Below are 15,036 nucleotides of genomic sequence, written 5' to 3'. Positions count from 1 at the left end.
ACCCTGTAATGAAATTGTGGGTGGGTATTTCCATCTCGATGCCAACAAGACCAATACAAATTCATTAATACCATAAAAACAAATTAGTTTGAGTTTTTTGTCTGCATAACTGTCATGGTACTTCAAATGTCTTATAAAAATGGAATCATTTCAAACACATGGCTGACTTTTATACACAGCTTTCTCTTTATGTAGAATTGTCCGTATTTGTTTTAGGCCAGGGAAAAAGAAAGTCCCTGATGACATTTTGCAAATACCAGTTGATGATTTTCAAAATGATTTCTTTTTCCTAGAGCCAATTATATCCTTTGGAAGTCTCTAACCATCTGCAATCAATAAAAACAAACCTTATCTTAAACCATGGTTTTTTAAAATGACATTGCAGTACTCCACCTATTTTCTTGTGAGGGGAAAAAAGAAAAAAACCTCTTGTGTGACTTCCACGTTCTGGGGCCAGACTGTATTTCTGTGTAGAGTCTATATAGGAAAGGGGCTAGGGTGGAAGGTGGGGAAGGGAGTGGATAGAGAGACTCACCATCAAACATTAATATATTAATAATAGGTAATTGAGTTAGCTCTGTTCCATTATTTTCAGGGTATATTAAATTGCATGACTAGAAACATTTGAAATATAGTCTATCTTACACTGATGCTTCTTAATTTATATATAAATTATCTGGGTATCTGTTTAAATGTAGATTCTGATTCAGTAAGTTTGGGCAGAGCTAATTTCTGCATTTCTTATATATTTTTTTGGTATGTGTGTGTACACACATGAAATAATATTATGCATATATGGACACAATGTTTAATGAAGAATACCTGGTATTACACAGAACTTTTTCATTTTAGTTTTAATTCAGACTGTTCTAGGACTATAGCCTAATTCATTAAAAGGAGATATAAATTCCTGCTTAGAAATTTCCATGTGGCTGTGGTAGGCAGCCTCCAGGATGTCCCCCCAACAATTCCTACCTCTAGTCCTGACACTTCCTCCATTCCCCTCTCGTATTGTGCCAGGAATGGTGTGTGATGAACAGATTTGAGCAAAACAGATGCTGTGCCACTTCTGAGATTAGGTTATAAAAGACACCACAGCTTCCCTCTTGGGCTCTGTTGCATGTTCTCTGGAATCACTCACTCTGGGCCAAGCCAGCTGCCATGTTGAGAGCAGTCTCATGGAGAGGCCCATGTGGTAAAAAACTGAGGCCTCCTGCCACTGACCACGTGAGTGAACTTGGAAGGGGATCCTGTGGGCCAGTCAAGTTTTCAGATGGCTGCAGCCTCAGCCCACTCCTGTAACCCTAGAGAGAGCCTGATCCAGAACCATCCAACTAAGCTGCTCCCAGTTCCTTGAATCTCACAGATTATGAGTTCATAAAAATTTGTTATTTTAAGCTGGCAAATTGGGGTAGTTTGTTGCACAGCAAGAGGAAACAAATACATGGCCTATAGATAATGAATTCATAGAAAATTGGTGTGTTCCTAGAGCTCATGAGATTTTTCTAGTAGAGTATTTTGATTTCCCAAAGTTAAAAGAGCATGCTACGTAATGGATTCAGATGTTTTATCAATGTCTTTCTGTCTTGGTTTCTGTTACTCATTGAGTAGTTTTGGCAAAGGGTGACAGTGAAGCCAGCAGCTGCTTTCAGACATACACCCTGACCTCCATGCCTGGCAACCTTATTACTGTATATACTCCTAATTCAGCAGCCCAACCTGCACTCCTGCAGAAACAGGGTAGTGATTTATAGTAGTAAAAGCAGCCCTCCACCTCCTCTGTAGCACATCGTGCTAAAGAAGGAAAACAACTTCATATTAAAAATATTCAGGCCTGTAATCCCAGCACTTTGGGAGGCTGAGGTGGGCGGATCACCTGAGGTCAGGAGTTTGAGACCAGTCTGGCCAACATATAATGAAATCCATCCCTACTGGAAAATACAAAAATTAGCTGGGCATGGTGGTACACACTTGTAGTCTCAGCTACTTGGGAAGCTGAGGCACGAGAATAGGAGAATCGCTTGAACCCAGAAGGCAGAGTTTGCAGTGAGCCAAGATCACACCACTCTACTCCAGCCTGGATGGTAGAGAGAGACTCAAGAAAATAAAAAATAAAAATAAAAATATTCAGGAAGGCAAGAACTAATTCATAGGTAAAAATTACAATGTCTAGCCTACATCCAAAATAAGAGCATCTTGATGAGAAGAACTGTTAATTATAATAACAGCAACTTCTTATATCATGTTTTCTATTACTGTTCTGACCCATTTTAAAATATTAGTTCATACCATTCTCACAAATTAATGAAGCGGGTACAACAATTATTCTCATATTACAGATGAAGAAATTGTAGGTTAAGTAACTTGTTCAGAGTCATATAGTCAGTATGTGAAGGGGCCAAGCTAGCTCTAGAGTCCATGCTCTCAACCTCTCTGTACTGCCCCCTCAGAAATAACAAATGTTTGCTGTATTAAAATACTATGAATTTAAAAGTCAAGGGACTGGTTAAGTGGAAATCACACGCTTTGTGTTATTTTCTGTCTTAGTGAAGAAATACAGGGATATTAGACAACTTAGGTGTAGTGCTACCTTCAAATCTACTACAATTTTGAATAAAGGCATATGCGTTTAGAGGAGTTTATAAGCAACTGGCTCCACTCTGCATCAAATTGACAGTGCAGATGACATTGCAGCTTTTTAAGTCCCACCTAATCCTAGCGGCTGAGTGTAGAAGGATAAAATTGTCCCATCTGCATTCTATGATTCTAATACTTGGCCATGCTGTTTCTATGTTTATCTTTGTTTTCCGCCTCTTGGTTCCAAAGTCTTCTCCCTCTCCCCCATTAAAGGCAATCTCAGACTGAAAGCTGGTGGGCCCACTTCTGTAAGCATACCAATCAGATTATGAGTAATGACTGGGCACTTTCATTTAGGGATGTTCCTAACAACAGGATTGAATCCAGCTGCCATGTGTTGCCTAAACTGAATATTCAAACAAGGTGGAAAACACTGGGCCTGTGTCCTTGGATACTGGTAGCTTCAAGGACTGTTTATTGCTCAGCATCTTAAATCAAAATAGAGATTTCACACTGGATCCTCCTTTTCCATACACATCTTCTTAGGCAAGGTTGGAATTCTTGTGCAGCAAATCTGATCATTAGCAAGAATCACTGAGTGAACCAGAATTGTCCATCTTCTCCATTTCTGAATAAGAGCTACAGCTCTTTTTAATTTTAATCAAGATGCAAGTGATTCCTTTTGACTTTCAAATAGAAAGATAACTTATTAAACTCATGAAGTGAGAGCAAATCCAGCCCTACCTGCCAGATGTTTCTATAGGAGTTTATTTTTGTGCTTCAGATAACAATACATTCATGATGGATTTAATTGCAATGGTGCATGCTATATTTAGGACTATGTTGCAAACCAGTGTATTAAAATAAATTTTAAAGAGGGTAAAGTATTAAATGATCAAGCATTAAAGCAAAAGATACAGTAGTACAAATTTGTAACCCTCATGTGGCTAACCAAGAGTGAATGGAGAAGCAAGGTAGGTATGCCTGGTTTTATTAGAAAGGTCCAATGTAACATGCATTTTTAAATTCGTTTTTTGTTTATTCAATAAACATTGAGTATCTATTATGTGTCAGACATTATATTAGATTCTTAGGATGTTTCAGTGAGCAAAACAAAGACCCCTGCCCCTGAGAAATATACTTTATGGTCAGGGCAGACAGACACTAAATGATAAATGTAATAAATAATTAAGTTCCAGCATTTGTTACGTGACAGGTGCCATGGGAAACGAAAATGGGAAGAGGTGTTGGGAGTAGTGGGAGTCCTAATTTAATAAGATGGAGAAGGTCAGCCTCATTAACAAAGTGACAGTTCAGCTAAGATTTGAAGGAAGCTGAAGGAATTTGTCTTGGGGATATCTGGAGGAAGAGCTCTCCAGTCCTTGGAAACAGCTAATGCAAGGGCTCCGAGGCAGGAGTGTGTCTGGTGGATGAGAAACACCAATGAGTCAGTGTGACTGGACCAGAGAAGCAAGGGTGAAGGAGGTAGGAGAGAAAGTAATGAGGGCCAAATGATGTCAGGCCTTAGAGGTAATTTAACAGACTACGACCTTAACTCTGAAAGGGGGGCAGACAACAGAGATTTTAGCAGAAGAAGGACATTGACCAAATTATATTTTTACTGAATTGCTTTGACTGCTATAGAGTGGCAAAAGAATAAATATAGAGATAACTACAGCAATCCAAGTAGGAGAAGATGGTAGTTCAAAACAGGTGGTGGCATCAAGTAGAATAAGAACTGATTAGATTCTGGACATATTCTGAAGGTAGAGACAAGATTCTTTGCTGAACTGGATGAAGTATATGGCAAAAAAAAGAGAAGCCAAATGCCTCTGAGGCTTAGGCTTTAGCAATTTGAAGGATGGAGTTTCCTTAATTAAGACAGGGAATGCCACAGGTAGAAAGATAGTCACTGTAGACATTTAAATGTGAGATGTACATTAGAAATGTAAGTGGAGATGTCAAGAAGACAAGTGGATACCAGAGTCTGAGGACAGAAGTCTGGAATATAGAAAATTTTAATAAAAATGGCCTATTCTTATAGCCACCATATAAGACATCTACTACACAAAAGGCAACCCCTGTCTTTATTTAGCCACATGACTCATTGGAGAACTACTATTGGCTGAAAAAGAATTGATAGAAAGGGAGATTTCATAACACAGTGAGAAAAACAATTTCAAGCAATATGCCAATCTGACAGGCAAATATGTGTGCAAAGTAAAAGCCAGCAACCAAGAGCCCTTATGTCAGAAACACAAATCTTATTCAGAATACTCAATATAACTGTTGTAAATATAATAATTTTGTTCTCAAAGATGTGTGCTTCAGGAGAAAAGTCCTATGTGAAAGCCATTTACACATTGCTTACACATCCTGACTTTCTGCTTCTTACCATCTCTTGAAGCCACTGAATCTCTAAAGACAATCTGTGAGTTTGTCTGCAATTAATGGACTACTACAATTATGTAGTCCATTAATTGTCCATAAACGTCTGTGTTCACAGTTTATGCAGTGAAAACCATTTCTATTTATAATCTTTTAACATGCTGGCATCAAGCCTTCAACTGCACAAAGAGGGAAACCAATATCACACCATCAATGTGACATTACCCATGGCCTATCCCTGCTTCCTCTAATAGTGCTGGCATGACATGGTACATGGCTATCTCCACAATATCAGAGAACAGTTTTATAAGGCACAACTTAGTAAAACTAGAATGCAGCAGAAGCTATCACGTGACAAAGTCATTCTGAGTACTGTTAGAGATAATGGGTTTAGACTCTTGAAAGAAAATGCTATTTCCTTTATGAAGGGGAACGTGCATGGTAGCTAAAAGCATAAACTTTGGAGCCAGACTCACTTAGGTTTCAATCCCAGATCAGTACCGGGCTATACGGCCGTGAACAAGCATCATCACTATTTGTAAAATCACTATTTGTAAAGTACCAGGCTATGTGGCCGTGAACAACCTCTCTATGCCACATCATCACTATTTGTAAAATAAGGATAATCATTGTACCCATTTCATGAGGGTTGTCAGGAACATTAAGTGAATTAATATTCATAAAGTCACTAGAAAAGTGCCTGGAACACAGTAAATCCTCTTCAAGTTCTGGTGAATAAACAAAATACAGATTTTTTTCTTTTAAAGTGCACCTCCTTTCTCTTACCACTACCATTGGTGCGTGTTTTTCAAAATTTTAATAGCTTTTCAGAAATTGCTGGCAGCCGTTAAATATTTTTGAGTTTTATTCCCATAATTGTAGACTTGTTCTCTCTAAAGCTCATCTCTGAGGTAGTTTCTGAGGCATGCCAGGTCCCCCTGCCTGCCTTCCTGCCTGCCTTCGAGAAATTGCCTGCAGCATGCCTGGTAGAGTTCCAAGTTCTCCACAGTCAGCCAAGTAAGGTTTAGTGTTATTTTTCATCACCTTGACGTCAGTGAGAAATATCACTAAATTAATGCAAAAAAGATGTTCAATAGGATTTCATGAATAACTCAAAGCCCACTGCAAATACAGGATTGTCTATGATGTTTTGAATTGATGGAAATCTGTCTAGGGATTTCCAGCAATTCATAAACCAATTTTAGCTGACCGATGTAAAGTTTCGTTTTTTTAAAACCTGGCAAGTTAGAATGAAAGTAGAATCCCTTCCAGGCAAACACCCTGAATTGATTCAATTATCATTGACAACTAACGAATTCACTGCAGGTATCAGCAAAAGTCCCTTACGGAGAAAGTCGACCACCGTGGCTTATGTCCAAACTCTCTTGACTTACCTTAAAACATCACCGAAGAAAGAATTGTCTCCACCTTGTTAGGCCTGCCTACACAGATTTCTAACTCCCACATTCCCTTCAGCCTTCACCACTGTCTTTGGACATGCTTTTTCCTGCATGTGCAAAAGTCATTCCACTTACACTCTAAGCTTGGGAACTTTCTCCCACATGTTTCTTGTAGGCTGCCAATATTCATCAGCAAGGGATTTAATATGAATCTTCTTTTGTTTTTTTTCTCTTGATATTTTGAGTTCCAGAGTCTGATGTAACACTTTTTTCTTCGTATATGAGCAATAACAAAAGCAAAGCATTTGGGTCTCAAAAATAATAATTTTGAGAACATTCTTTATGGGGGAATCCTTAATTTTCATATTTTACTGTGTTTTTTACTCAGGTTTTCCTCTCCTCCCTCCTTCCTTATTTTTTAGCATTATTGCTGCCTAAGCCTTGTCCATTCTGATATCAGAATACATACCTACAGCCTTCAGAAAGTTTGGCTCATTTTAAATTTCCTCACATGGTATATGCAGCGCAAACTTGTCAGGTCAAACTCATTTTCTAGAATTGATTCCTCAAGTTTGATTAAGCTGTTTGGTTTGCATAGCTTTGTCCATAGCTGTTTCTCCTGATCCTGGGAGAGTGAGTTGAATGGCCAACTTTCATCAACTGGCCAACTTTCATCATTTCATGAAAAGTGCTGTCACTAATGATTTTTTTCAATGTGAAATTCAATGAATATCTTTAGCCTTCCTGTTACATGATCTCTCAATGGCATGTGACGCAAGTAAAGTGTTCTCCTCTTTGACCTCTAAGATTCTACCCTTTTCCTGATATTTTTCTTACCTCTTTTGATGCTTCTTGTAGGTCTTAATCTATCTCGAGCTTCTATTCCATTCTTCATATTTATGACATTTGTGTTTTATTTCTCTCTTCATTCAATAGAGCAACCTCAGCTTTACCCTTCACTACTCTCTAGCTATATGACTTTGAGAAAGTTATTTACCTTTTCTGTGCCTCAGTTTCCTCATCTACAAAGTGGAAAAACAGTATCTATCTCATAGGGTTGTTTAGTTAGATACTGAGTTAATAGTTACACAGTTACTTCATACTTTAATATCAATATATTTAATTTTAATATATGTAATAGTTAGAGGTAATCTTTTACAAGTCCTCAGAACAGTGACTGGCATATAGTAAGCAGTATTTCAAAGTTTAATTTTTTAAATTAACTCCCATGGTGTCAACAAAATCACTCACATGCTGAAGACTTTCTGGATCCACATTCCAGTCAAGACCTCTCTCTCTAGATCCTACATACCCTCAAACTGAATGCTTTATTGGTACCTTGAGATCTAGCAGCTCTCATAATGCTTTTTTCTTTCTGCTCTAGCTCAAGAAGTGGCACCACCCAGCTGCCCAAGTCAAGACTCTGGACCTTAACTTTTTCTTTTGCCTCATCTACACATCTTACCATCAGTCTTGTTAAATCTCTTTCCTGGAAATATTTGGAATTTATCTTGCTGTCTCCAGTCTTGCCCAAATCCCATCTATCCTTTCCACTTCATCTGGAGTTTTGTAAGGTGTAACCAGATACTGCCCCATTAAGATCCTTCAACTATGTCCCCATCATAACCACTGCCACTGTCATTAGTCAGTAAGAGCCTAAATGCCTGGGCATGGCCTACCATGTCTTCCTACTGGACTTATTTTCCTTCGTCTCTTTTTTTCCAACCAACTTTCATCCATTTTTCACAATCCCATCATATCTAAATGACTTACCTCCCTAAGTACCCCATACTCACTCAGAACTCAGCTTTCATACATACTGTCCCACTCCTAATCTCCACAACTTTCTAGCTAATTCCATTTTTTAAAGCCAGTTGGAGAAAAAGCCCTGGACTAGACATTAGAACACCTGGGATTTCATAGCAGCTCCATCAGTACTGATTGACTGTACAAGTGCAAGCCATATACAAATGATGGTAGCTTTCTTTCTAATCCTCAGTATCCCTCTGACAAAGACGACTACTAATTCAACAAATAGATATTAAGCTCTTATATGCCAAAGCCTGTGCTAGACTCGAGGGATGAGGCAGTGAATGGATGGTATCCCTGCCTTCACAAGGTTTACATGGTAGAGGGGGATATTGACATTGAGCTAGTAAATTCCCCACAAATCTCTACCAAATGAAATAACTGCTCTGTGTTGTGCAACTATCTCCTCCTACTATGTATGCATACTTCTGTCACAGCTCATCACTATATTGCAATTACTGCGTTTCTGCACACATTATCTTAGGTTTCTCCCAAAAGGAAACAGTGAGACAAGAACATGGGTGCAGTTGGTTTTAGAGGGTATGATCTCAGGAAGCACAGGTGAGGAAAAGTGAGATAAGAAATAGGGGGGAAAAAACCCAAATGGGTATATTTGTGAGTATATAACTGTTATGGGCAACTGAGTCTCAGCCCCTCGAAATCTCTGAGAATCTGTATGGAACATACCTCAATGTTATCATACCAGGGAGTATGAGAGCTGAAGCACACTATCCCTATCAGTGGAATACGGCCCCTTGGGGAGATTAACTGCACTGCACTTTCAGATTGCACTTGCATGTAACCAAACCACCAAGCCACAGGTGAGCTCAAGTGGACTAAAGCAAAAATGGGCAGGATCTTAATGACATCTACTACAATGTCCAGTTCTTCTGCCCGCCTAAGCACTGCAAAAAGTACACATTATCTATCTTCCTATTCATAGCACTTAGCAGAGTAGGATCCTAGAACAGGGTAACAACTAAATAAGTGTGCTGAATGAATGGGTAAACCTCTACTACATAAATGTGGTGAAATAAATACCTGCATCAGGTTCCCGGTGCTCTGGAACACTGAAAGCTAAAGGGGCACAGGTGATGGGACTTCTGTTGGGAAACTGTTTTCTTAGTGAATTATCACATAAAAAACTTACCATTACATGCCTAAATAATAATTTCTTCCTAGCTATTAATCCCATTTGAAGAGCTGCATAGTACTGATAGTACTGATGGGGTGGGTTCACCAGTGGTATCAGGAAACAGTTGCATGGAAATAGCCAGTGGTTGACTTTTCTTGGGCTCAACACTTGACTCATGGCTTTATGAAAACCCTGACCCCAACTTCTTACTTCATAAAAGAAAGTATCTGTATTTAACTATATGAGCACCTGAATGTACAAAACTGTCTGTTGAGAAAAGATGTAAGTTCTGTTTATGTCGGTCAGTCTAAAGTAGACTCTAAAATGTCTTGTTCATATTTTTAAATGGAGCTTGAAATTTTAGAGGTAAATATTTATTGACGATGATGATAGGTTTTGCACAGTTTTCTTTTTTGGCAGTCAATGACTTCCCATTTCACAGATACATAAAATAAGCACATAAATAGTTTAAAAGGGCTTCTTGGACATCAAAAAACTCATATTAAACCTACTGATGAGTTAAGTGTAAATAAATGAGAAACACATGGATAAAATTTTCCTTAAATACATAAAGCTTTAGACATTAAGTGAAAAAGAGACTGACAAAACACATCTGGGGTTTTGCCCACTGCAAAGTTATTTTTAGTTTTGGATATTAAAACAAATTACAATTCAATGTGTCCAGCCCCAGTATAAAATCTTGATTTATAAAATAACTCTTGTCATTATGATGATCGGGAAGATAGTATAGACAGTTAGGAGAACTTAGCCCTGACCCAAGTGGGAGAAAATTCTTCAATTTCATTTAAAAGCAAAAGGTCAATTTTTTTTTCTGTTATTTTTAGCAAGGGAAGTTTAAAGAAATACATTTCTACACTTCACTTTGTAGAATGAACACGTGGAGAGAGCATCATTTTAGAGAAGAAAATTGCCGCTACCTGTTTTACATCAGTTAAAACTAGATCATATTTTAGAGGTAGATGTGAAGAGTATTTGCTTCACCTAAGTTTGTTCAACAAAGTTGATCAAAAATTAATAATATTCCCGAGTCAAATGATACATATTATGGGAGGGGTGGTTGAGTTGACTCTTATTCTTCAAGTGGGCCAGATTCTTTTTTGCCCTTAACTATTACCTATAAGTAGGCATAGCAGGATGAGATCAAAAGAGAAACTGGCCCTGGGCCTTTGCTAAGAACCTTTCATTAAATCTGTTCCCTTTACCTAGCAAGTATAAAGGGCCATTGCCACTTAGCTTAGAGAGTCTCCATGCCTGAACAATAGCTTGGTAGTCACCAAGAAAAGAACAGCAGCTGCTCCAATTCCATCACACAGGCATTTCCCCTACAAAAGAGACAGTGAAACACTAGCTCAAAGAGACCCCTCAAAGCCTCAAGCTCAGAATGTCTCAGGTAGGGGTTGAGGCTTTCTCAAAGGGTGGTCCAAAGCAGGTATGCCACAGGAAATTATCTTTGGGCTTTATCCCTTGAATGAGAATGCTAATTTCAGTCCTAGACCCTGGTGGCCTGAATTATGGAGATTCTCTAAATCTGCTTAGTCTTGCACCATCCCTACCTGCAGCATTCTCTGGGCCACAGTTCGCAAATCCAGTTCCTTTTTGAGGAAGCAACATGAAGAGGACTGAATGATCATGGAAGACCCTTGAGATGCCAGAGAACTGAGAATTAGACACTCTATAGCCAACTGCCCTCAGATCCAGGTGAGACCAAACAATGGCTGCACAAAATATTCAGAGAAATGGAGCCCTCAGGCACCCATGAGAATGCAATTAGAGGAAAACTGAGTAACTGAAAGTAGTCTCTAGGGAAAGAGGAAAGACTTAATGAAGAAAGAAAGGCATCTAGAAGCTAGGGCTCCTTGTCTGCCTGTGGGGCTAGGCTTGGGGAGTAGCTTAACCTCACCTCCCTTGCCTGTGTTCCTCTTTCTCTTTCTGGATCACTCTCTACTCTTCTCATATCCCAAGGCAATTTGCACACAACAGTGAAAAGTGATACTGCTTATGAAAGAAAATATGGTATCAGTCTGTCACTCTGCTCTGTTTGGTTTTATAGGCAAGGGAAAGTGGCAGTAGGGGTGTGACCATAGGTCACTCCCACGTAGATGTCAGAGGACTGCAGGCAACTGTACAATTGCAAGACCTGGTGCCATGCTGCTGACAGCTAAGAATTCAAGGGACACTGGGTTAAAGCTCCCAAGAATTAGGCTACATGTTTTTGGTAAACCTTTACAGTGGTCTAAAAGGCTGTCTGATACACTTCAAATGCATGTTTTGTTATTACCATGAATCTGTTTGTCCCAGGATGACTCCTTCTGAGATAAGCATCTTTTATTTATACCCTTTGAATATCAAAGAAATGGTCAAAAGACTATGTGGCCATGCCTTAAATTTGCCCTCAGGAAAGAGGGAATATGTGAGTCCTAAACTGAAGTTGGATGACAGGAAGGAGGATGATTTATTACCTGGGGCACTTAGTATTCTTCAGAATGTGCCAGACTAGCCAACATATGATACACAGAAGTACTGCAGTCAGCTACTTCCTGGGCTACTGTGCACAGGCTCCAAACTCTTCCTGGATGACCTGCCAATTAGGAGTAAACACCTGAGTCTTTCTGAGGGATTCCTTTCTGAGGGAGTCCCCAGTCTCCTTACAATGAGAAAGGGAAAGAGAGAACACAAATGAGGGTGTAACACACAGGAATGGCCAGATACGAACGTAAAGGAGGAAAGATTATTAGAATTTATTTCCTCCAATAAACTTCAAGTATACATATGTAACAAACCTGCATGTTATGCACATGTACCCTACAACTTAAAGTATAATAATAATAAATAAATTTAAAAAAAAAAAAAAAAAAAAAAACTTCAAATTAGGCAAGGGAATTTGTCAACAAAATTGTATTCGACAAGTCTTAAACTTCTAATGTCTATGTATGCAGTTGAGAAGAGTCTTTTATGATACTGTAACTGAAGTCATTTTAAAATATTCCTGGTGAGTTGCCAAAAAACTACAGCATTGAGTAATTCCTATCAATTCATTACAGCCCAAAACTTTTAATAATTCTATACCACAATCAGAGATAACAATAAAGTGTATCCCTCCCCACCTTGTACACAACAATGCTTTCACGGGTAACTGCTGGTGAATTTCAACTGCAACATGTATTTTGATGATTTTTACTTTAATACTGAAAAGAATTTCACTTAAAATAGATAAATAATTATACACTGAAAAAGGAAAAAAAAAAAAAAAAGACCCAATTCTCTCATCAAAAGTCCATGATAAGGGATATTAAATGACTCATCACATTGACTAATTTTTACTTAATGTTCAAATAAATTCTAAGAATAAAAAAATAGTTATAAATATCACTCTTGATATTGAGGATGCAGTATTTTTTAAATAAATGCAAGAAGTTAAAAGTCCAGGGCCTCTCCAACCTCCTATTTACTAGACATAGACCAATACTTTGTATTTTAAGCTTCTCTATGATCTGGCTTCCAAAAGCCTTTAAGATCATGATTCTCGGCCAGGCACAGTGGCTCACCCTGGTAATCCCAACACTTTGAGAGGCCAAGGCGGGAGGACATCTTGAGCCCAGGAATTCAAGACCAGCCTGTGCAATAAAGCGAAACCCTGTCTCAACAAAAAATTTAAAAATTAGGTGGGCATGGTGGCACATGCCTGTACGCCCAGCTACTTGGGAGGATAAGGTGGGAAGATGTATTGAGCCTGGAGGTTGGGGCTGCTGTGAGCCGTGATGGTGCCACTGCACTCCAGCCTAGGCAACAGAGTAGAACTGTGCTTCAAAAAAAACACAAACAAACAAAAAACAAAAAAAAAACCCTCAAAACTCTTGCTTTTAAGAGTTAATGTGAATACTTTTTGCCCACTTCTCTCAATTTTAAGATTCTTGGGTTTCGGAGAAAACTAAAGACCACGAATGTCTTCTTCAAAAGAGGCTTTCACTCTGGAAAGCCTTTTCTCAAGTGTAATAAAGACCTACTTTCAAAAATCATTAATTATAAAGCCACTTCCTATATGTTTTAGAGACAAGATTCTTTCAGGTGTCATTTAATTCTATTTGCCCACCAGAAATCGGCAGCGGTTTGACGGCAGGAAACTGCACTGGAGGTCTCAGCGCAGTGGCTGTGAAGAACAGGGCTGGTCCTGATTGACTTCTGGCTCAGCATTTAACACTTGCTGGCGTAACTTTCTAATCTGTACCAGGTTATATACCTGCCTTCCAGTTAATGTCTTCAGGCGTGCAGTTTGACATCAAATTCACAATGATTTAATGTTTGGGGTAAAAAAGGCGGCACATAAAACACAATCTGGACTTCATGAATCTTCCTGCTCTGAAGCTCAAAAAATTGGTATTTGCTTTTATTTTGTTGCTTACATTATTTGCAAGTCTCTATTTCTTTTTCTCCCTTTGAGTCCATATTCTTTTCAAATCCCAGAGCATGGTTACTAAAAATCATGTTATTTTTATGTTCATCTAGAACTTCAGCTCCTTATTGTCGGAAGTACTGCTATGTTCAGCATCACAATAAAATACTTATCTCATTTAAGAGTATCTCTCACTGTGGATTTCTACCCAGGCAGTTTTGTTTCAGCTTCATGCATGCAAGGAAATGCTTCTGCTGCAGAAGGAAGAGGTGAATTCTAGTACTAACATAAATAAAATCTTCATTAGGATCCTGGGAATTGCAAAATTCATGTACATGGAGCCCATCAATGTAAAACTGCTGGATTAGGAGCCATCCAGCTCACAAAGTTTGAAGGGAGATGAGAACTATCATAGCCTTATATGTGGACCACTTCTATCTCCAAATCACAAGAGTAACTTACAAATATCTAATGCAGCCCACTACACCCTCATGACAGGCATGGAGTGCTGCAGTTGTGCAAGAAAAATTAGGCATAGGCTTAATAACAGATATAAGAAAAGACAAAAGGGAAGAATGATAAATAAAAATGAAAGACTCTTCCCAAAGTGGCTTGAAGATGTTACATAAAAAAGCCCCAATCTATGTGGTCTACAGTCTATTTTTGTTAGTCAATAAAGTAAGTTTTGATGTGGGAATTACCAGGTATCTGTGAAATATTACCCTTTTAATACGTGGTGTTGGCAATATGCAGTCTATTTGATTATACAGTAATTAGACACTCAGGCCCATTCTTATCATCTAAACTTAGACCATTTTTCCTGCTGGCTAGAACCTCATCTAAAAGATGCAACTCAAATGTACAATTGCTGCAATTTGTCAGCTGTTCTGATAAAGCATTAGATATTTGTAAGTTACTCTTGTTATTGGTTGAAAATAACTAAGTAAGTGAAGGCGAGGGTGGCATTTTCAATGTCAAGAAGAGATTACGTAGATTCCATTTTAATTTGTCTACACTCTGTTATTTTGATCATTGGTAATTGTGAATTGGCTCTAGTTTAAAGCCAGATAGACAGAGATCTTAAACTCAGGCTGTCTTTACAAGATTCACAATAGTATGCCCTGCTTATTTGGGCCTTTTTTCCTTAGCACAATAAATGTGTGCTAAGCAGAGTTGAAACTTGTCCTGAAAAACCCATGGCCTCAGGGGTTCCATTGAGAAATGCTATGTGGGCAAACAAAGCTTTCTCTTTGCAGCTTTACAAATGATAGGTTTTCACTTTATAAGATGTTTTCACTGCATTCTTAAAGCATCTG

General features: G+C 38.5%; 1 protein-coding gene across 2 annotated transcripts in view; it reads right to left on the bottom strand.

The window, feature by feature from the left end:
- The window catches only part of ADAMTSL1 (ADAMTS like 1), a 952,161-nt gene that overhangs the window by 753,658 nt on the left and 183,467 nt on the right, over positions 1-15,036 (bottom strand). The gene's annotated exons all lie outside the window — the stretch shown is intronic.

The sequence above is a fragment of the Papio anubis genome, chromosome 13, assembly GCF_008728515.1.
Source record: "Papio anubis isolate 15944 chromosome 13, Panubis1.0, whole genome shotgun sequence".
NCBI lineage: Eukaryota > Metazoa > Chordata > Mammalia > Primates > Cercopithecidae > Papio > Papio anubis.
Note: the sequence above shows the minus strand (reverse complement) of the source record. Positions and strands in the feature narration are given on the sequence as shown.